The sequence below is a fragment of the Stegodyphus dumicola genome, chromosome 10 (assembly GCF_044657685.1).
Source record: "Stegodyphus dumicola isolate Sdum_Otavi_A_Nest chromosome 10, ASM4465768v1".
NCBI classification, from domain to species: Eukaryota; Metazoa; Arthropoda; class Arachnida; order Araneae; family Eresidae; genus Stegodyphus; species Stegodyphus dumicola.
This window is the reverse complement of record NC_140777.1, coordinates 150622100-150646896: the sequence shown is the minus strand read 5'-3', so window position 1 is coordinate 150646896 and position 24797 is coordinate 150622100. Positions and strand designations below refer to the sequence as shown.

General features: G+C 32.9%; 1 protein-coding gene and 1 long non-coding RNA gene across 6 annotated transcripts in view; one reads left to right on the top strand and one right to left on the bottom strand.

Moving 5' to 3' along the window:
- The window catches only part of LOC146995135 (uncharacterized), a 427109-nt gene that overhangs the window by 10785 nt on the left and 391527 nt on the right, over nt 1-24797 (top strand). The window lies entirely within an intron of this gene.
- Nucleotides 1-24797, bottom strand: part of LOC118182910 (uncharacterized) — a 353090-nt gene that overhangs the window by 27468 nt on the left and 300825 nt on the right. The gene's annotated exons all lie outside the window — the stretch shown is intronic.

The window sequence follows — 24797 nt, the reverse complement described above, 5'->3', positions numbered from 1 at the left end:
CGGTATAGTGGTTAGGGGAAGCCTACTACGGTACTGAAGGACCCGAATTCGAATCCCGAAGAAGACATGGATGTTTGTAAATGTATGTGTCGGTGCGGCACTCTAAATATGCAGCGAGCCGAAAGTCCTCTTGTGTGGTTTGCTGGAAGAGGAGAGGGGTGCGTCTTCCCCGCCTCGGGATCTCCCCTTTGGGGTGTTCTCTCTCAAAATTGGGGGTGGAAAATAGAAGTCCAACCTCTCTTCGGAGTAGGCTCTGGCAACTATTGTTCCATGTAATATAGACAAGACTACAACAACAATAACATTTACGTTGACGGAATCTAAAACACTGAAATAAAGTTAGTCCTGTTTCTACTGCATTATCAGTGATTTCAGCGAAATGAGTTTCAAAGCCAATGAAATCAATGCACAATGCAGTGTGATATGTTCTTTTACTGCCCTTATACTCTTTGCCGTAGATTAATGCCACGCTTCGCCACATATACAACGGGAAATAGAAATACATATTACGGAGCCTTTTCAGAAGTTCAGAGCAGAATCCATCTGCAAAAAACATAAAAAACGCCGGCCATTGGAAAGAGTTACTTGCACTAATACCCACTCTGTATGCAGCATTGAAGCATCCTCAACGAATAAATTTTCTAGTCTATTTGAAAATATTTGGAACAAATACGATAGTTTCAGATTACAATCTTCGGATTAAAAGTTAATCATCTATGATAATAAGAAGGAATTTGTGATCGTATCTAGAATTTTGTTACTAGTATATTTCGTTTCGTAAAAAGAAAAGAAAACCCAATAACAATATTTCATAAGATCAGAAATTTCCCGCTTCTCAGGATGACTATTAAAATTTGGCAATTTCACTTGTTTGCCTCTACGACCTAAAGCTGTTTAGTAAAAGAATGAAAGAACGGTACTGTTTACGTCTCAAAAAGGTTATTTTGAAGCGAAATATATGGTAATTTACTTTAAAATTGCAGTAGATAACCAAAGTAAGATTTATGGAAGTTACTGCATGTGTAATATTTTCTGCACTGATTCGCCTCAAATCCTTTGCGCTTTAATCTTTTTTTTTTTTTTTTTTTTTTTTTACTCATTGAATTAATTTTAATGTCATTATGTGTGAATGCAGTCCTTTACATCTGTTCAAGGTCCTATCTTTATTGTTCTTTTTCAAATAAAAATTAACTTTTCATGAGTCATTGAATTTAAAAGGCCCCCGGGTGAGATAGCAGTGCATGCAGTTACATACGATATCATCTTGCGAAATAAGTACGAACTCTACAATTTATACATTTTTCAAGACAAAAACGCTATTATTGTTCTTTGCGCTTTCAAATAAATCTGAATCTAGCATTAATTTTCGCAATTAATGTAATTTCTATTTGGGTTTGTTTGTTTGACTGTGGCAATACGCTCGAGGACAATATGTCTAAAGGGAGGGATGCTTCCGGGGAGGATTTTCTAATGGTAAATTTTGGAGTTGATGCCTGCATGTAGAGCCGGGATGATGGTGAGGTAAGTGAGACATTTGCCTGAGATGAACGACTAGGAGGAGCGCCAAACGAGCTGAAAAGTTTTAGAAATACATTTAGAAAATAAATGACGATAGTTAAGTTTCAGTTTCGAAACATTCTCAGGGCACCGTTTTAAAATAACAAATTTAAATCAATAAAACGGACTTTATATTTCTGAGCACTTTCAGAACTCAAGAACGTTTCTGTAAAAAATTAGCAAAATTAAATTAATTATTAACAATTTAATGTCTAAAATGGGACAAAAATTCATTATATTTTATATTCTTTTCAACTCATTGTTATTATTTTATAGTTATACAACTTTCGAAGTTACATAAGGCACTGAACGATAAATCACTACAATAAGTTCATCCTCATAGCCTCTTTAAGCAGATCAATTTAAAATTTTATGTTTCTTCGTTGAATTTAATACTGCAAGAAAAACGAAAAGACATGAACCAAAAACTTTAAACATACAGGGTGTCTATAATTAAAAAGCCCTATTTCAAAGTTGCCTACAAGCGAAACCACTGATCAGAAAATTGTGAAACTTTGTGGCGGACTTAATGAAGGGATAACTGAGAATGTCTTTCAGAGAAAAAAAAAAGTTACAAATAGCGTCACCGAAGTGCATGGTTAATTATACATTTAGTCACACCTTTACAATAGTTTTAAAATTTTATTACACAAAAAAACGTGTGTTCGCATGTTAGCAATCATTTTCAGTAACCGTCTGAAATCGCAAGAGGGCATGCTCCCCAGTTGACAGAAGTGTGCGTTAAAAAATGTTCAGCACGTGGCGTGAAATGCTGGCTTTAAGATCAGGTAAAGTTCTAGAATTGTCACAACTTGCCACATGTTTCAAATGCCCCCAAAGCCAAAAATCTCATGGATTGAGGTCTGGGGATCGGGGAGGCCGCCACACATTACGAAAGTGCCGGCTGTTTTGGTAATGCAATTTTACTAACAAAGCGCGATCTCGTAAACTTACCGTCATTATATTATCAGCTGTTTATCAAAAAGTATTTTCTACTATTGTTATTTTTACAAAGTATTACACGCATTAATTTTTGAATACATAAGGTTATGATTACAAGTACTGTAAGAGTTATGGTATGATTTAGTATAGCTAACTTTGTTGAATATAGAAGTTATTCGTCAGAATCTGAGCCCGGGTCAAGATATTCCCGGGTCTACCAGAGTCCAGATATTTTACTGCTCTAGAAACTTAAAACCACTCTCATAGGAAAGGTGAACTGAAGGTACAGGATGTTGAAAAGAATTTAGAAATGCTGGTTCTTTCAATTGATATCTGTGCTGATTTTAATCACATCGTATATCTATGCAACAGGTATTAACAAACCGTAGGCATTCCTTTCATGCAACCGTGTGGTGTAACGGTTAGCGCATCTTGCTAGAGACTGCAAAGTCTCAGATTAAGTTTCCGGTGATGTTGTGGCTGTAAAATTACATTTCTGCTAAAAAAAAAAAAAAAACCTGAAAACTTTGAGATTTTATTTACATTAAGCAAGGGGCATTTTTTTAACGCTTTGTGTGTTACCTTTATTTATTAAATATCATGTTCTTCGAACTTAAACCACATAAAATTCAATTCAACTGAAATATCATAAAATATTTGAAAACAGCAAATCTTTAGAATTTCCGATACACAGTTTCGCGCGCGAGATATAAATGTTTTTTTCTGTACAGTGTTCCCATGGCTCGCTTTGAAATCATCCGTGTTTGTTAATCCAAAATTCGTTAAAATTTTACAAAACGTGAATAGATAATAATAATAATTAAAAAAAAGTCGAAAATCAAAATTCGGGCTTCCAGCTGCCCATGTGGGGGGAGGATTACGTTGTTCAAAATCTGATGGCTCTAGGTACTGTCGTTTTTTCACAATGTGAGAAACATACTGACATTCATACACATTCTTCTTTATTTAATTTCTTTTAAAAAGGAGATAATATTTGGTGGCAACAATATGAAAACTGATGCAACCTTTTTACAATACGACTCAACGCAAAATCTCGTTTCCAGGTTAATAGCCCTTCTGGGCTAATGCTACTTTGGGATAAAAATGTCTTAGTCATATATCCATAATTCCAGTTTTCTTACTAATAAATTTTTTTAATATCGACTAACTAAAAGACTCAGAGGAACTATGAATTACTATTTTAATTAAACTTGTAAAAGTGCGTGCGAGGGAAGGGCTATCAAGGGAATGAAACTCATAGTTTATTCTTAATTTATATTGTAAAAAAAATTGTCGCATTCTCCCATGCATGCTTGTTGTCATAGTGTAATGCTCAGCACATCAAGATGACAAATCGATAATCTATGGCTTGAATCACGGCAAGGACACAATTGCTTTTTTTCCATTTCTTGCATCAGAAAATCCTAACAATCATTAAAGTGGAGCTAGAAGTAAAAATTACGGTGAATGATAACTCATCATCACGTAGATTTTGGTCGACTATGTTTCGTGCCTCTTCTCAATTACTTTTTACGCTGGAGACTATCCCGTTCCCTCATTTCGTACTCATGATACAAGTGGTTAACACGTCCAGCTAGCAAGTGGAAGATCCGCTGCTTGAACCCCGTCGAAAGAAGAGTTCACGTTTAACGTTTCCTATACCTAAAACCTTCATAGCTTTTACGTCAATTAAATTACGTCAATTTTAAGGTAGGAAATGATTGGAAATAATTTAGATGTACAACAAGCAACGAGGGAGAGTTTGTTCCTAGCTTACAGAGATATGAAATTTTTCAAACAATTAATTTTCTTCTTTTCATGTCAAGCTAAAAAACGGGAGAAAGGAAAGGAATTCAAGTCAACATCAGACAATCGCTTTTGAATTTTGATGCATCAAGAATTCTTGTTTTCGATGGTTCTGGCTTTATTAGGACACGGCCAGCCATTAATGAATGATCTTGTTATTTCTATCGGTAGCATTATTTACACAAAAATATATCAGAAAGAGAAATGAAAATTTAAATTTTTGCATTCAGCTTCTATTCACTATCTTTCCAAATGAGGCAACAACACCAGTATAGCAAAAATGTAACACCCGCTCTTAAATAATACAAACATTTCTTCAAATGACTGATTTTTAAATGTTTTACAGTTCGGTTATTTATCATGCTGATAAGTCAAAATTCAGTACTAGAACTGGTAAAAACTGTGAACATGGTTTTAAATCGCCATTGTGACTATTAAATTAATAACATATGAATCATGTTAATAAGAAGAAGTAGCATTATTTAATAATTACAATGCTTCTTATATTTCACGAGAATTTAATCCATCTTCTTTAAGAGACAGAAATGTACCAAGAAACACTATTCAGAGAACTCAAATTCCTTCAGATGGTTTTCTCTTGTTTGTTTAGTTTATTTCGGCAAAGTACAAGAGAGATGTTTTCCAAAAAGAAAGGATGCCTTCATAGAGGAATTTCTAAAGGAAATTTACTCATATTCGCATTACACGTGAAGAAAAACACACAAATGCGCATACAGTTATCCCCGCTCATGGGGGTGCCCCTCTTACCCTCTGGGTTCTGGTGGGCTCTCCTTCCTGAAGAGACATCCATGTCTCATTCTCTCAAAATGAATATAACATTTCTGTAACATTACCACCGGTCTGAAGCTGAATTTATTTTTTAAGACTTGAGGTTTAGTTGACTTTTTTCTGTTATTCATTCAATTTTTAAGATCTCTACCTTGGTCGCTAAACCGTATCTGTTTTGAGAAATCAGGTTTTAAGAAATGACTTTCTAAAATAGTTTTTAAATTGATTATTTTGATGTAAAAAATATCATATGCATTACCCAATAAAACTGAAGAAAAACTATGATCATACAAATTTTACTATATCGGAAATGCATGTTTTCAGGCTTTTTTTTTTATGCTTTTCCCTTTTTTATGCTTCAAACATTTTATTTACGTTTTCATTTTTTTTTATGTTTTAAAAAAAATTAGACGTTTTCAGATTCTTTTATTTTATGCGTGAAAGCATTTAGTTTGCCAACAGGTAATTATAAATATGTTTAAAATTATAGCACTTCCAGGTCTGTTAAAACTATAGAATTTAATGTAATTATGATTTTTGGATCATAATATTAACACCAGTTTGGGAATAAGAGAATAGTAAATCTAAAGTTGGCGGAAAATTATTTAAATGCCTATTGACCAGAGAGACTGAATTTATCTTGAGTACAGTTAAAAACATACAAAAGACTCTCCAGTTATAAGAAGTATTTATTATGCGGGACATTTGCATGCAACAAAACTTTCAGCTGAACATGGCGAATCTCATATCATCTCCCCCCTTTTCCTCTGAAGTAGGTCAGTCGGCGCAAAACTCAAATTTGGCGAATCGATGCAGGAGAGAAAAAGAAGAATAAACTAGTGACCAAGTTATTCTTCAGTAAAACTGCACCGTATTCAAAGACAGCAACTCATTACTTTGTTAAAATACCTGCTTCCCTAGATGTTAAAAAATTTGATTCAAACGACAATTCCATTTAAAACAAAACGGCAGGAAAGCGTTCTGAAACAAAGCGAATTTCACGGAATGTTAAGGAAAAAAAAAAAAAAATATTAAAGGGTTGCATAATGGGCGAAGTTTGGTAGGAATCTCAAGAGGGAGAGGGTGGTCAGGAGGGCCGTCAAGTGTTGTTTACCTACAAAAAGATTGAGACGAGTCAGCTATTAATACAGAAAACGACTGAAGCGAAGGTTGGTTTTCCGACGACCTTGGTGAATGCGGAAGACCATTTTTCAGACAAGGGGCCGTATAATTGTTTCGTGCTAAACACTTGTAAACAACTCACTTGGCGATCGCCAAGTGGAATACTGACAGAAAGTTCTTCCGTTTATGCCGGTTTGAATCAAAAGGTTATGCAAGTCACTTTGAATGATGAATGAGAGGAAACAAATCTGAAATAAGATAAATTAAAATTTAGAAAATAATGTAAATTAAAAATTCTTAATAAAGTACGTACAGATACTTCACCTCAGTTTTAAAAATCGTTTGAAAACGAGAAACAGTACTTCGTTGAGGTAATGTTAAAAACTGCGTTTATTTGAATAGACTCCTTATTTAATGCTATTCCAAAGTGAAAATATTTTCTGTTAATTTTTTTTTAAAAAAAAGCTTGTTTGTTTAATTGAATGCAGTAGAGCGTGCCAAAGCTAGCTGCTTAGGTGGAAGATGCTTTCTAATAGTTTCAGAAAGCAGATGCTTTTGAAATTACAATAAGTATCATATTATATTTGATACAATACCTCTCATATAAAAATTTAAAAATACTTAAGATTAAGTATAATTCTCAAAAGTTTTAAAAAGAAATAATTTTCATGTATTTTGGTGCAATTTTTCTAAAAGATCTTTAAGAATTTATGATTGAGTACATTGTAAAATTTAGCTACGGTTTTATTGTGGGCTTTTTTATATAACTTAAACTGCATATTGATGCTTTTTAAAACTCCTTGCGAATATAATTTTCTTTTATTTTCTGAGACTTTCTAAAACTCCTTGTCATGGTTTCAAAATTAGATACGAAACGTTAAAATATTTCTTCGTTTTAAATTAGACTGGTTGCTTAATTGCGTACTACGAAAGACGCAACAGCTTTTTACCCTAGAAAAGATACTTTTATACACTTATTAAAGAAAAATGACTCGCATTCAATTGGAGGAAACCATAAAAACCCCGCGTAGACAAACCGTTCTCCGGGAACCGAAAGCAGCACGAAATGCTAAAATGTGGCAGTGTTATTTATATTCTAAATGTCAAGTCAAACAGTATATTCTAAATGTCAAAGCGATAACTCAAGCTATATTCTAAATGTCAATAATCCTAAATGTCAAAAGAAACTACCTTCATTTAAAAACTTTATAATTTCATAATCATTATATATTAAAATATTTCTTCGTTTTAAATTAGACTGGTTGCTTAATTGCGTACTACGAAAGACGCAACAGCTGTTTACCCTAGAAAAGATACTTTTATACACTTTTTAAAGAAAAATGACTCGCATTCACTTGAAATAAAATGCATAAAATCTATACACATAGGTGTGTGTGTGTTCAACTGCGCTTTTAGAAAACAAATTCTGCTGTATAATGTGATAATACGAAAGTATGAAGCTGGAAACATCCTACGTAAACATATTTGTTTGCAATGAACTTGAGCAAAAGCATTTACCATTTATTATGTATATTTTCTTTTTCTGGAGATATATCTTTAAGTAAAACTGCAAAACTTCAGATAGTTTATACTTAATCCGAGATAAAATGCAGATGAATCAGATCGCAGATTATACGAAAATATTATTACTTTACAGCTACAAATATCCATCTATCTTTCTACCTGTGTCTAGATATAGGTTGACCCACAGACAGTTAAAAAGAATTGGTACTAATAACGTACATGTTATAAGATATCAAAATTATAAAAAAAATACTTAGGTTTTGAAATTTACTTTTTAAATTAAACATATATGAATCAATTTATTTTCCAACTGTTTTCAAGTATATATTAAGGAAAAACACAACAATCATAATTTAAAATTTCTATGTTTAATAAATTTATATACAAAATTTTTCTTCGACTTTAAAAATAAATAGTTACGTTTACAAATTCTGTTAAAATTTGATAGATTTTCGATTCCTATTAACGCTAAGAATAATCGAAACTAAAAGGAAAGAAATTCGTTCAGCAAATTTGAATGAATTATTCATTTTAAAATATCGAAAGCATAAAAAATTTTTACAATATTTTATATCTTGTTACTGAAAATTTATTGCAAACTAAAAGCTTTATTGTATTTACGCAGACATAATTTTTGGATTAAAAAAAATTAGTACGTTTGTTTACTTTCTTCATGCAGAGTAACATTTGTACACCGTTATATGGTGCTTATCGATCTTTTGGCGTAGTTTGTAGTTCTCCTCTAGCAACCCTATTTTCCAGACAGTCTCGATAAGACGACTATGTCTAGTTAATATGACGATAGCCCCCTTGTCTGGAAACCGCAGACAAGTCAATGACAAATAGTAACTTTTTAAGGTGTTTTTACGTGTATACAGGACGAGATGGGAGGGCAGTGTATCGGTTATTTATTTATTTTTTAATTGAAAAACACTTTCAATCCTTTTTACGAAACTGCTTGTTTTGCTTTATTAATTTAAATAGGTTATGGGAAATGCGACGAATAGTTCCTAGCGAAGATACAAGCTATTAGGTTCATGAAAATAACACAAAGTGATAATTTTTAAAATTAACTTTGCTCACTTACAAATAATAATGTGGTAAAACCGAAATTCCAAATATGAAATAGTTTTGATAATTATGTACTGTAAAAAATAATTAAGATTCAGGATTTTTAGTTTCTCCCCTATCGTGATTTGAGAACATTGCTTAAAGAAGTACCATGCGTAAATCTGATGGTTTTGCTGACTCATTTTTACTTTGTTTTTAATATGAGTTCTTATATAAGCAAGGAAGCACAGTCCATTTAATTTTCAACTGGCATATATATAAGGACACTTTAATAACGTTGAGTTGGGAATAGTTTTAAAAAAAATGCATAAACACAAACAAAGGTCCTAATTTTTAAAAACTCAGTGCTCTTTCGCTATTTATTTATTCCGGGATCAAGATACGTAGTTTACAGCGCAATATCCTAAGCGCTGTTTATTAAAGACGCGTTATAATAACATACTACCTGTAGATTAATGATTAAAGAAAAATAGTGTATGGAATAAAAAATACAGTGTCGTTATGTATAATTAATTATCTATCGAAATGATATGGCGATATTCTTTTTTAGTCTTTTTCAAACTTGGGATTTAGAGAAAGGTTTAATAATTAAAATATTTTAAGGCATTAATTAATAACTTACTAGTAATCATTATACACGCCAACAATTGCCTTTAATATTATACGTTTAACAGTCTCATGCAAATAATAAGCTAGGTTAATCTATTATTTTTTCCATATCTCTCTACATCCAATGCGTAACCACAGATATGTCATAAAGCATTATTTACTTCAAACTATCTGTTACTGATTATTATGTTAATTAAAGTAATTCAGTATGCTAAATAATCATATTAGATTAGTCTAAGTATGTTAATTAAACATATTGAACAAATCAATTAAATAGACAATTTTAATGACGCAACAAATCCAACAAGGATCTTACAAGAAAATAACTACTGTTGCTTTATTTGTTTATTAAATTGTTTTTAATAATTGGTTTGTTTCTAATAAAACCAAACTGAAGGAATAAAAAATTAGGAAATGCCATCACAGTTGTTACTATAATTATTTAATAATAACACTGTATACTGACATATTTTTTCCTATTTGTGCAGATGTTTTTGTTTGTTTCATTCACTTATCTTTCGAATCTATTTTCGGAATATTAATATCTTAAAAAATCATAATTCCTAATAAATAACCTATGAATTCCAACTAGCAACATTTCATACGAAAAGAAATTAGTATCTTATTTTCAAAATTTATAGATTCGTATTCTTTATTGACATGGTTAAATGATAATAAATAAAATTGCGTATTTTAAGCCCATTTGGAAACATTTAAGAATTAATCTGATTCAAATTCGTAAAATTTATCTTCAATAAAATGTCATAAAACACTTTAATAAAATGTATGTCTTCCTCTCAGTCTTCACTGTTATTGGTATGCATGAATTTCACTTGCATAGTTAATAATATCACCGACAGATGGCAGTGTAGATCTAAAAGCTTCGAGAAAGATTTCGGAAGCGAAAAGGTTCCGCGTAATGAATTCGAAAGATTTGTTATGCAAACATCGCAGTTTCTCTCTTCCATGCACGGATTTGAAATATTTTGATATACTCGAAATAAAATAAAAGAGCTAATGATGCAGTTTAAACGCAAGAATTATTGGAACTTGTTCCAAAACAAAAGCGTGACAGAGTACGAGGAAAATATTATGTCAATCTTCACCTTGTTATCTATCCAGTACGTAGAATTATTTAAAAAATAATAATTAATTTTAATATTACTTTTATTTATTAGGAAATTACTTGCAAAGAATGAAGTTGTTAAAATTCCTAACTGACTTATTGAGTTTTGTTTAAATTTAGACATTTGTAAAGATTGTTACGAGTTTCGTTAACTAAGATCAGGGCTCGTTTTACAAATCTAGAGGCTCAGGAAAAGGCTTGTTTTGGAGCCACAATTCAGCATTTAATACCGTAAACATCCGATTAACCGGGAAATATTAGGGTGAGGTCCTACAATTAACAGAAAATTTGGGCTTTAGTTTGAAAAATTTTATATTCATTATGGATCAACACTGCTATGCCTTCAAAATTCCTGCTGGTCATTACTTCTGAGTTTGATTTTATCACACACACAAGCTTTTACTATATATATATAAAGTAGTCAAAAGTGCTTTTAAAAATAATGAAAGAACAAATAAGACCAAAATTAGCGCCTTGAGCTGCTGATATATATCTATATATAGACACACACAGAGAGAGCGTGCGCGAGAGAGATGAAAAAGAACTACAAGAACGATGTTTTAAGAATATTAATCCGAAATCAGTGCATTTAGTGCTTCGCATAGTTGGAACGAACTCGAAACGTTTTGTTCTGCGAAAAAGACGGAGCGGAATTGACCTCTTTACATTTGCTTTCCCGAATTATGGACGATAGGAGTTGGTCACATCAGTAATGATTTCGAAAGTGTGGAATGGGATAAAGTATCACCTTGACATATCCAAAGCTACAAATAAGCTTTGTTTTAATACTTTGTTTCCACGTTAGTCGGAGTTGTATCTAAAGTGCGTGCATAGATGTAGAGGCAAAGCAGTAAATGCAGTAAATTTGACTTTTTAAAATACTTTTTATGTAAATTCTTTTTTCTAAATTTGCTCATAATACGAGAAAAGCGAATGACAATTTACCAAGGCCTTTTCGTCTTGAAGGAGCTAGTTGTGAGTACAAATTACCATTAATAGATAAAGAACTTGCAAAACATTTAGGAAAAGAAATCGTATTGACAATAAAAATTCAGTTGACACTGGAAGTATTCCGAAATCTGAAATGAAAATATAGAGATCAGGTAAAGACATAAAAGTTCCTGACAGTGGATTTGTAAAAGTTAGACTTCAGCTCCCATGTGTAGTTCTAATTTTTGTCATTTTTTAAAAATATATGTTGCCACATATTGTGTATTTGTATCGAACATGATATAACCACATTTTGTATAATTTTCTGATCATAATGTATTATCAGAATGTGAGAGGATGTTATCGTCCGCTTGTTAAAGATTTATTTACGTTAGCTTTATAGAAAGTATACGTTAACTACGTATAAGTTACGTTAGCTTTATAGAAAGTATAATGTTTATTTATTAAAGCCTTTGTGGAGCCTAGGGCTCAAAGGCAAATCGTTTAATAGCAGAAAATTCGGTGAATTTTCGGATTACATTTATGGGAGTCAATAAATTAAAATTGTCGAAGATACGAAAGTACAAATTCAGCGATTATCTTCAAGAAGAATATAAACTAACCCAATTAGCTATAAAAATAAAACAAAGGTGATGTATCAGCATTTAAATGTGGATTTTTACATTGTCCATTGAGCCATATAGATTCCTTTTCCCACGAATATTCAAGAATAAAAAATTGTTCTGTAAAAGTATGTCTTCTGAATGAAACGTATGGTATTAGCATGAAGATATACAGCCTTTATTGCTATTTAAGTTCACTACTTTTATGCAACAAAAATTACTTTAAAAGTAATACTCTTTCTTATGTCGTCCCATTTTTGTCTAATGGAATTAAAGTTAGCCTAACAAATGCTTGTAGCGAATTAATTCACGTAGACATTCTTCAAGTCATTAAAACCATGTTAATAATTCATAAACATGCTCTTTTGTGATTTTGCGACACGACAAAATCAAGACATTTAACAGATTGAAGAAGATAGTAAATAAACATTAAGTACAATTTTTATGCACATATAGAGATCTACAGAACCTCTCATGCGTACAAATTGTACCCTTTTCTTGCCTTTTAAGATGATATGACAGATATGATAGAAACTGACTGCAGACGAAGAAGCGTATTCTTGCGAAAACTGGTGAAGGTAAATTTAGACGATATGAATCATTCTGTTTATTCAGATAATACCTTGTTTAAAAAAATTGCCATTCAAAGAAATATCAATTAATCATATCAGTCTGGTAATCCTTGTATGAATTAACTATACAGTAGATTATTATTAGTACGGTGATTGAAAAAAGGGTTCTCAGACTGACGGCTAAAGAAGATGAAATACCTGTTACCTTATCGGAAGAAACTCACAGGGTTTGATGCTTAAAACCAATGTAGTTCATGACTTGACTTTGATTGATGAGCACGATTGCCACCTTTCAGTGAATGTCCCCTTATACATTATATAGATATTTAAATTAATAATAATAAAAATATTAGATATTTCTTACAGTATGTTATTTTTATGTTAAGTTCTTAATTGTTACTTTAATTTCCTAACATATTTGTTTTAATAATATATGTTATTAATTTATATCAATATTATTAAATAATGAGCATCCGTGTACTTAACCATGTTTGTTTGTTTCTCGTGCTGTAGGAATTTTGAACACACATAGTCCTCCCCTCGAACATATGCATCTCGAAATTCGGATTTTTAATTTCGAATTTATTAGCGCCATTCAAGGGGGCGTTAGTCCAGAAGGGTCATTAGTCTCGAAACGACATTTTGCGTCGCATCACTAAAAACTTTCAATCATCTTTCAATTGTTGCCACCAAATGTTACCGCTTAACATATTTAAAGAAATTAAGTAATGAAGAATCTGCATGAATGTATATATGTTTCTCGGACTGTGAAAAAAACATCAGTATCTACAGCCATCAAGGTTTGAATAACGTTGTCTTCCACCCGAATATGGGCACCTGGAAGCCCGAATTTTGAATTCATTAGTTTATCTATTTCCTATTTCACAAAACTTAGTTAGAGTTCTTGATTAATAAACTCAACGATTTCAAAGCAAGCAATGGCAACACTGTACGAAAAAACATTTTTTATCTCCAGCGCCGCGAGACTGTGCATAGGAAATTATGAAGATATGATGTTCTTAAATACAACTGCTGGCCATTAAAACTGCAGCACCACGAAGGAAAGAAAATATAAAAATTATATGCAAATATAAAAATAAATTAAAATTTAATTAATTTATAAAAAGCAAATATAAAAATTTGCACCACGAAGGAAAGCAAATATAAAATTATGCGTGATAAGTAGAGCATGAAGACAAAATGGTTAAATTTGTAAGCAGTTTGGGGGTTTACAGGGGTGCGAAATTAGTAGAAACAACTGCTACTCCTAGCAGCTAAAACGGCCCTTACCGGTTAGGCATGGTGTCGAAATGGGCTTGGCTGATAGAAACGGTCAATTAATTCCATGCTGCTTCAAATCTATGCCACACTTCATCAATCGAATTTGCTGGTGAGGGGAGACGGGTCATTCTCTCACCAACCCATGTCCATAGGGTTTCATTGTGTGACAGATCTGGAGACAGTGCAGGCCAGGACGGCAGTCGAATACCCTGTGTATCGGGGAAGGTCAGAACACGACATGCAACACGTGGTTTTGAATTATCTTGTTAGAATATGGCGTTTGGCAGGCCTCGAAGATAGGGCACAACCACTGGACGTAAGACATCAGAAATGTACCGACATATGTTCAAATTACCGTCGATCCGAATTGTGCATGTCGTGTACCCAATAGCTGACCAAACCATCACAGCAGGTGCAGGGCTCCTATACCAATATCGAATGCAAGCAGACGATGTGCGGTCTCCGCATAGCCTCCAGACTCATATACGGCTATCAGAATACTGCACACAGAACCGGAACTCGTCTAAAAAGACGTTGTGCCACTCCTGTATCCAGCTCTGTCGTTCGACGTACCAGGGTCGCCATCTCTCTCCATGTTGCATTGTCAAGGGAAGCCGAAGTAATGGCCGCCTTGCTAATGGTCCACGCTGCTGAAAACGTTGATGCACCATAAAAGCAGATACTGCAAACATACCTATTTCCTGACTAATGGTCCGTGATGTGGTTGTACGGTTTTGCATGGCTAACCTCACAATACGTATGTCCTCTCTGGCGTTAGTCATGGGAGGGCGTTAAGATTCTGCATGCCGTTTAGTATGACCCTTAGCAACCCATTGATTCCATATTCGCATGACAGTGGTTGAATGTTGACCAATGCGACGGGCGATATCACGGAACGATAATCCGCACTCTCAATAGGCAACGATCCTGCCACTATTGAATTCTGACACTTGCTAGTAAGCATTTCTTATTATTATTTGAAGCATAACACGATATTCTGACCAAATTCTGATCTTACAAAGCGCTTTCCAAATGAGCGTCTAAATCTGCTGAAGTACATTTGCATATCCCATTTTCTTCTTCCTTTCATGTAATTTTGACGTTCGCCAGTTCATTCCTACCTGGTGTTGCAATTTAATGGCCAGCAGTGTATTTTTAGCCCAAAGATAAGATACGTTACTCTAAACGCTCTAGAAATGTGTACGTGTGTGTAAATGAAAAAACGTCTGTTTGGGCGGAAACTAAAATCTGAAAGCTTTCAGGTTATTTTTTTATATATGTACTTCATATTTTGTGCGATTTTAACGAATTTTTGACTAAGAAACTTAACGATTTAAAAACAAAGTGTTGCTGCTGCTTGAAAAAAAATTATTTGTTGTCCTTCAGCAAAGTATAAGGTAATTCACATTTGAATACATTTTACGTGTTGCTGATTAACAAACTAACGCAATTTTAATAATACTTTTTTCCCCTTCTTTCTTACTGATTGTTTTAGGTGATCCGTACTTTAAATTCCGCGCATTTAATTGTTTAATAATTGCCTACGTTTTTGCAGTTAAATATAAAATGATTTTAAATATTTTTCTTTATTCCAGGAGCATAAATAAAAGTAGCTGTTCATATAAACGAAATTAAACAATGAGCGTCAGCATTCAATTGAACTCATTTATAATTTCTATTGCATCTAAAAATCTAGAACTGTTGGACTGAAACGATTGATTAAATAAGTGTAATAAAAAACAATACTTTTGGTTCACTATTTAAAATCATTATATATTTTACATTATATAACTATCCTTATATAACTATAACTGTTGCAAAAGATAAATGAATGAAGTAAACTGATTTCCGAGTTCTTCTACCATCATAAAAGATAAAGACGACTTGTCAGATCACAGCAGAATTCATGTATGAACGAACTGTTGTTCAACCCGAAGATTCAGTTCCGGAGCCCACAAGTTTGCATTAGAAAGTCTTTGGATCGAAATCGGAGAGATAGCAACTACGTTCATGGGTGGAAACAACTAAAGAGTATTAAATTTCAAACTCACAAAAAAGTATCAAATTTCTGCCAATGAAGAAGGTATCAGTTCTCAATGAAACCATTTTTGATAAAAGAGTAAGAAAAACACACCAGTAAAAAATTTAAAATTCGATAAAACAGCGATCTTATTATGGAGTAGGTTTTAAATAAAACTTTCTCGATTTCGAGAGCAACTAGATGAAAAAGAGGGACCTGTGTTTTATCGATATAGTTTAATTTAAAATCGACGTCGTATCTGAGGGCTTAAAAGTGAAGGAAATGCAGAAAAATGGATAGAGAAAGACAAGAATGGTAAAGCTTATAAAATTTTATCAGATCAGGAATTCTTGATGCAATGATGACGCAGTGGTTAAAAGACGATCCGATAGAATAAAAGGAAGATGAAGTTAAAATAGCAATCATGGGTTAGGAGAGATACAATGCTCTTGGTCCATTTGGGTGAATAAAGTTAAGTAGAATTCAATGACTTTGTTGTTTGAATAAATATTGACATAATCCCCCCTTCCGCCAAATAAAAGGGGGAATGCAATAAGCGTTTTAACACGGATAACAAGAATAACAAAATCGGATCTACAAATTTGAATATTACCTTAGTTAAATGCTGTTATATTAAAACACTACTTGTTGTTCATTCAGAATCCATGAAAAGTATTTTTTACAATACCTGAATGCTAGTTAACAGTTTATGTACTAGTTATTTATATGTTGTGTTATGTTAGTTAATAGTGCCAGCTTGAGATTATGCGTATTTTTGCTTATCCATGAATATGCGTGCATTAATACCGTTTTTGTTTCTTGAAATTTATCGAATACGTCTTTAGATGTGATTAATATTTTCAAAATTCTGCTCATGAAAATGGCAGAATTATTATCGCAGTTATGTCAAGGTATTTATATTTCTGCTGCAAATTATTATTGAAAACTAGTGGATGCCCAACTTTTATTTCAAAAGAATCAGCTGCTGAAATTTTAATTGCAAATCACTGAACAATCATCTGCTTTCAAACTTTCAAAAGAATCAGCTGCTGAAATTTTAATTACAAATCACTGAACAGTCATCTGCTTGAAAGGAAAGATGCCTCCATGGCGAATTTTTTAAGGAGAAATGAAGAAAATTATATATGAAGAAAGTCTCGGCACAGCCTTACGCAAAAACTCCGCTCGTCTGTCTCCGGTACGGTGTCCGCCGATAACATCGCGGACGAAAACGTCGCGGAGAAAACAAAAGGCAAAAACGTCGTGCTATAAAACATCGAAAACATCGCAAAGAGAAAACATCGCAGTTCTAAAACATCATCGTCGAAAATAAAGCGGTTAAAAAACTTTGCAGTTTAAAAACATCGTCGAAAATATCGTGGTAAAAAATAGTGTCTACAAATCATCGCATGACAATAACATCGCAGACATGCTTTTTTCAGATTTTAATAATTGTAAATGGATATTCCCATAATGATTTGTGAGCGCAATATGGAAAGAAGGATAATTTTTACTTTAACATTTTTTTATTAACTAATAAATTTTTTCTTAAAAAGTAAGAAGGAAACTTAAGCATAGAAAATTAAATGCAACTTATAGATTATACTTTTCATGAAAAATTACCAGTAAAAACTTTATAAAAATGATTTATTAATGGCCCTTTTTAGTTAACTATGTCGGTTTAAAACTCTATTAAGTGCTATAAGTTGCATTAATTTTCTATGCTTAAGTTTTCTTCTTATTTTCTCAGCAAAAATTTATTAGTTAATAAAAAATGTGAAAGTAAAAATTATCCTTCTTCACATCTTGCGCTCACAAATCATTATGGGCATATCCATTTACAGTTATTAAAACCTGAAAAAAGCATGTCTGCGATGTTATCGTCCATGCGATGATTTGTAGACACTTTATTTTTTACCACGAAATTTTCGACGACGATGTTTTTAAACTGCGAAGTTTTTGAACCGCTTTATTTTCTACGACGATGTTTTGCACCACGATGTTTTAGAACTGCGATGTTTTCTCCCACGATGTTTTGTAGCACCACGTTTTTGCCTTGCGTTGTTTTCTCCGCGATGTTTTCGGCTGTAAACCTCCGGTACAAAATATATTACTAGTAAAACTATGGCTAAAGCGATTCGGCTTTTGGTAAGCTTAAAATTTCTTTCAATTGCCTAATGATGATGAGAGTGATGAATGCAAGAAAAATAATTAGTATTAACCGTTAATAAAAATTTTAATTTATATTTCGCATTAAATCCAAAGGAATAACCTCAGTAGAAGCTAAGCCCTTATTTGGCATTTACTATGAATCAACTCAAAATGTCCACATTAATGTGGAATTATTGAGACCCGCGAAAAAAATTACGAATCTGAAAAATCATTGTTTCAAAGGAGGGGATCGGGTTAAGAGGTTTGATATGAACTTGATTTTGAAGAAGTTTGAGTTATAATGTCTGTACAATAACTATTTTAGATGAAATTAAGAGAATATAAATCTATTATACCTAAAATGCGTAGGAAACCGTATTAACCTAAAATGCAAAGGAAAATAATACAGATTCATTATTTTTGTTCGGGGAGATATGAACAGATTCATTGAGTCTTTTCATATCTTCTGGATGGCGTTCATTTGAAACCACTGCCTCCAATGAAAACTGATTTTCGCCAGTTATGAAAACTCAGTATATACCTAGTTATTAACTATTTGCTCTTCTACAAATAATGAATTTTGAAAGAAATGCGAGTCGCACTTTTTTCTAGAAAATACTACAAATTAAGAAATGAAAAGTAAATAATTTCCTATTGCTTTAATAAAAAAAAAAAAAAAAAAAAACGGATATGAGTTATAAGTAAATATAAAGGAACCGTTGAATGGTTTGTCTAAATAGCTATTGTAACAATTACTAGCATAAGAATTGCTTAGCTATTTGCCGGTTATCAAAAAACCTTTTAAGGACTCGCTAAACAATGAACGGGAAGTGAAGCTAAATTTTATTATAAAAAAATAAACTATCATAAACGTCTACTCCCTGCCACCTCACCTCACACACTGCGGGCACAGCACCTGCGCTAGCTTTTATCAAAGTTTTTTTCTGTAAAACGGTGGCTTACATCCCCACTTATTAATAACGATGTTAAACTCTAACAATTACAAAATAGTCCTTAAAACCCCCTCTTCATAAGCTAAATCCCCTTCTGCGCCTTATATTCACCTCTTCAGGTTAAACATTGTATCGAATATTCATTTTCTAAGCATTACAAATCCAGATGTATAAACAAGTGTTCAAATAAGAGACGGAACTATAATGGAGGGCAGAAGCAACAGGTGGGGAATAGGCGATAAAACATGACGGTCGGTAGTTTCTCCTGATATAAATTCAAAACAGTACAAAGAGCTTTTTAAGAGAAGAATAGTAGTAAATTAAGATTATGATTATAGCTGGTGGTGGAGGGGGGCCAAATGTGGTTTCTGTACTAGTGCCGTTTTAGTGGTCGTGTTCACTGGTTTAAGCAGCCATTTAAATAATCAGGACCTCACACACGTTTCTTCGGCGGTTGAGGAAATAGAAAATGATACTGGATGCAATTTAATATACAATACACATCTGTTCGACTTAATTAAAATATACAAATTGCTCTATAAGTTTTCCTTTCTGTTTTTTTTATTACATTTTTTTATTCCTTAAATTTACAGTCTACACATACACACAAGCACAAAATTAATTTTAGACATTAGCAGAAATATTTAATCTTTTCTTAAATATAATTTACGGAATTTAGCCATTTTTCAACACGTAGAAAATTTGCTTTATTTTACTTCTGTTTTTGCAATTTAAAAAAACCATTTGCTAGCTTCCTTAAAAAATACTCATATATTGTTGCATGATTCACCACTGAAATTAGCATTTTAGTTTCTTAAAAGAAACTACTGGCAACAATCAAAATAATATTTTTGCTTCCTACTTCGTTAAATAATTTTTAATAAACATTTGAATACTCAATTTAATTATATTGGATTAGATTATTTAATTAGGGAAGGGACAGTTAGTTAGATAGTTTAGAGCTTAATTTTTCCAATTATTATACTTAATTTTTTTTACTTTTAATTTAAAAAAATACTTTAGTATCTGAAAAAATGTGCAAACATTTTAAGTGGTACTGTAACACGACAGACTAATTTTAAGAGGATATCAGTACTTGGGTACAACACAGGGAGGGGAGAAAAACTATATTTCAATGGTAAATTTTATCCTATTTAGGATTTAATTTCGATACAGTTTTCAAAATAAATAATAATGTTAAACTAATATACATGTTTCATTCTTCAAGGTAAACTTCAAATTAAATTTCGACACACTCGATTAGAGTCAAAGTTTATGAAATCAACTACAACAAGGAAGTTGCATTGCATTTATTCCATACCTTCTTTTTACACATAATGTTTTTAAGCATCTCGTGAAAATTAGGTTACGGAACCTTTCCGCATTTTAATGAACTACGTACATGACAAATATTTGGTCTGAAGGCCGCCAATCGTTTAGATTGTTTGTTTACCACTTACGCTCAGATAAGATATGAAAGGATAATTTCCACTTTTTTACATATTACATTCCTACTATTATATTATTTTTTATTTAAATATTAAGTTTAACCGTTCTTCGACTTGAACAATTCAAGTATCAGCAGAAAATCATTGACGATACGCTTCGAGCTTTTACTCGTAATTCATATCATATAAGTTTTTTTAACGTAATTCATATCATATCAAATTTTGCTTGGGGATGGGAGTTCGTATTTCTTATATTAAAAACTCCTAAAAATGGTAAAGTAGTGTAACAAAGAGTTTTCCATGCAAATCGCAGCACATCCTGTATAGTTATATGAATTCGTAGAGGAAGACAAATTTATGAATGAACAGGAATGGGGGGAGGGAGAGGAAAAAAACCGCTACAAACTTCCTGGACCAAGAGGTCTGCACCGGAAGACAAAAATTCTCTTACGACAATGATGTGTGATTTAGCACACTGGCGCAGTGAATAAACTACGTGTGCAAAATTTCACAAATGGAAGTTATACAAATGACCTTCAAAAAAGTTTCATTTTATTGAAAACGTGCATCTACAGTTTATCACGTTCATGTTGTTCAAACCCCTCCTCTCAGCAGCGTAGACTTTTCGAAATTTTTATTTTTTAGATAGGTTTTGAGCTTAGGGAACAAAAGAAATCACAAGGCGGTAAGTCAGGACTGTATGGCTGACGGACAGGCATCGTGATATTTTTGCAGGTAAAAGTACAAGTTGAGCGGGGCACCATAATTTCACTATTGGTCGTATAGGTATAATTCCGCTGCACTAACTGTGAGGCTTCTCCCGAATTTTGAGGCAGAATACCCCAAGTGACGGTTCGAGGATCTGTAAACAATCTTCCCGTACCCTCAACCTCTCGGGAGGACTGATAGTTTTGCAGGCAAAAATTCTCTTATGTGATTTAGCACACTGGCGTCGTGAATGAACTAAGTGTTTGAAATTTCCCAAATGGCCGCGCACAAGGAGCTCTTAGTTATTTCTTATTTGTAATAAACAGCAAACGCAGAATATGAATACATCCACAGAAAAAATCATCTTCATCCCGGCAAAACAAGGAGCAGCTGTTTGATATGAAGAATTAAGTGATGAATCAAAGGAGAAGCTGTTTGATATGAAGAATTAAGTGATGAATCAAAGGAGAAGCTGTTTGATATGAAGAATTAAGTGATGAATCAATCTATTCGAAGGGTTTTCATTTAGATATTTTACACTTTAAGGAATACTACTCTATGAATTGCGCTTTACATGAAACACACTTTTTAAGAACACTGAATTATTCACATTTGTATGAATGATGTCTGTTATTAAGCAGTGAAGAATTTGAATGTACTCATGTAACGTTTGTTCCTCAAATTGTGGAAAAATAGTGGCACCAATAATCTGTCACAGTAGAACTCACAGGAAATCGTTCAAATTGTGTTTTCTTTCCTTTTTTACTTTTTTTAATTAAAAAATATCCTTTTATATGTTTGCTGTCATATAAATGATGGTATTGTGCACATTCAGATCAAAAACAGAGCATTTAACCTAAACTACCCCGCCCCACACAAATTATCATCTACAACGGTGGGGTTTTATATACTAATGATCTTTTTACTTCCGTAGTAACGCGTGACTGGCTTCTTAGCAGTTTTGTATATGCCGTGTGGGTATTACAGGTACGCTCGTTAAATCCAAGCTACTTCGAATAAAAACAAAGTAAAATACATCAAGTAGCGGAAACGATGGAACTTCGTGACAGTAAAATTATTCATACTTGCAACATGTTAATTATTATATTACAATTTCTACTGTATAAATTACAGCGTTACATCTTTAATAAACGTAAAAAATTTTAGAAGAGGAAAATATAAACGTAGCTAGAGCTAAAAATAAAAACTGTTAATTCTTTAAAAGCCTTTAAAATCTGTTTTAATAACTGCCTTTGTTAAACGCAGAATTAAAATGCTGCTCGCTTTTGATGAATCATACAGTAACTGTACATTTAGATTTTTAACTTTATTTAAACCTATCTCTTATAAGTTTGAGTTTGAATGCATTTAATGATAACATTTTGAGAACATAATCCTAAAGGGAGTGCTAGGATAATTAGATTATGAATAGAGGATATTAGGTAGGTTATGAAAATTGAAATTAGGTTTCGAGTTAAGACAAGTGAGTCTATACAGTATCTTATATTTATAAACCCATAATCACTTTATTTGAATCGTACTGTCACTTCTGCTTTTCGTTAGCTCCAGACATTACAGTAATGAGACACTAATAATTAAGAATTAAGTTTTGGGAAGTTATATAGAAAGCTTTGGCAGGTACAGGTACAAATGGGTGGGACAGACGCAGCAGATAAACATAGACTTCCGACCTAGGTCCGACTTGCGGATCCATGCGTAGTTGTATATCTATTGTCCTGAGGACCTCATTCTCGCAGGGGCAATCTATACAAAACATCGGGAAGACCAAATCGTAGATATGAATTTATTTAGTTATTTTGCCTCCAGGAACAATAGCGAAGGGCAGCGTACGTCGTAGAGTGCATTCTGACCACTCTGTCAGTTCCCGGTACGAGAACTGAATGGAGTCAAACCCCCGGGAATTTGGTCGACGATCTTCGATCTAGCTCCACCACAACTGAAAGAACAGACACGACAGTACCAGTACGGTCCCTGTCAAGCCTGAACCTGCCTTAGATTGAACTAGATCTCTAGTCCTGTGAAGTCATATTATGTGCCCCCGTGGCTGAGACTGTCTAAGTACAGATTCTAGCCTGTACTTCCCAGGAATTTTCCTGAGTCAACCCCCGGGGGGGAAATGGGCTGGGCACCAGAATTTTACCATTCAATCGTACAGTTATTGTCTCCCTGTACTAACTGAACAGCTCGATTCCAATTTTGGGCAGTGGAGAGCTTTGGAAGCGTCGCTGACCGTACTATTATTGCTTCACCCAGCTCTGCTACTTAGTCATAAGCGTTTGCCATTTTTGTAGCCGAATCACTGGCACAGTTAGTTAGAACGCTCACCTAAGCATTTGCATTATAATTTCCAGCATGCATCATTCTGAATTTTAAATTCACATTGCTTACTGTATATTTGAACTCCAGCAAGCCGCAGAGATTTAAATTTTAAGCTCAAGCGAGTATCACTTAAGTTTAAAGTCTTAAATACAAATATTGTTTAAATCTTCTTCTGACTCAGTTGTTATTGTCGCAGATGTGGCGATAACTCTGCTGACAGTTTTAGTAGGCTTCACGGCATTGATTTAATAAAGGAGTGAAAGCTTTCAAGTTTACTGACCATTAAGATAATTGCATACATACTTGCTTATAAAGTGTAGTGGTCTCCAACTTTACCTCATTCACCTCTTTTACCAATACTAGACTATCATTCATCCTCCTCTTTTTCAAAACTCGATAAATACATATATATTTATTTATATTTAAATTATTTTTAACTTGCTTACTAAATTTAACAATAAAAAGCATAGAAAATATTGATAAATACTAAAACTTGAGTAAAAGTACTTTTAATGTTCATAAACTAAAACTAAATATATAACAGAGAACTAAAAAACTGATATTATTCCCCTCCTCTCCTGAAAGTAGGAAATTTCTTCTTGTTTGAGAGCCCCCCCCCCCGGTATAGAAGCAAGGCGCATGTACGAGTTTGTTAAATTGAAGGCTACCCCCCCCCAAAATAATAAATAAAAAAATCGTTTATCGGTCACTGAGTTTTCTCAGAAGTACTTCCTCTGTAAGATCATTAGTTTAATTCTACACTTATGAACTTCATTTCTAAGAGTGATTTGTGGTAAAATTATCCATTATGGTTCGCATGATGTTACACAGCGTGTTCCCATTAGTCTTTACCCTGCCTTTATTTTAGCAACCACTGATCGTACATATTTACTTCCAATCACAAAAATGTTTTAAATGACGCAAAAGTTCGAGATTTGGCGTTTTTCAATTTAAAGAAATCAATTTTGTTAAAATTACGAAACCTAACTAAAGTTTTTAATATAATTTTATTAATTTCGAAATCATAATCTGGCAATCATACAAAAAGTTCATTAAACTAAGAATAGTTTTCATATTTAACTAATGCAACTAATACTACGAGTTCGTCGCGAAATAGTACAGAAGTTTGACAGAGTTTTCTAGAGAATGTATTCTATAAAATTCTGTGAGTAAAATCTCCGTTTTGAATATTATACATTTTATTGTATTTATTATATCATTATAC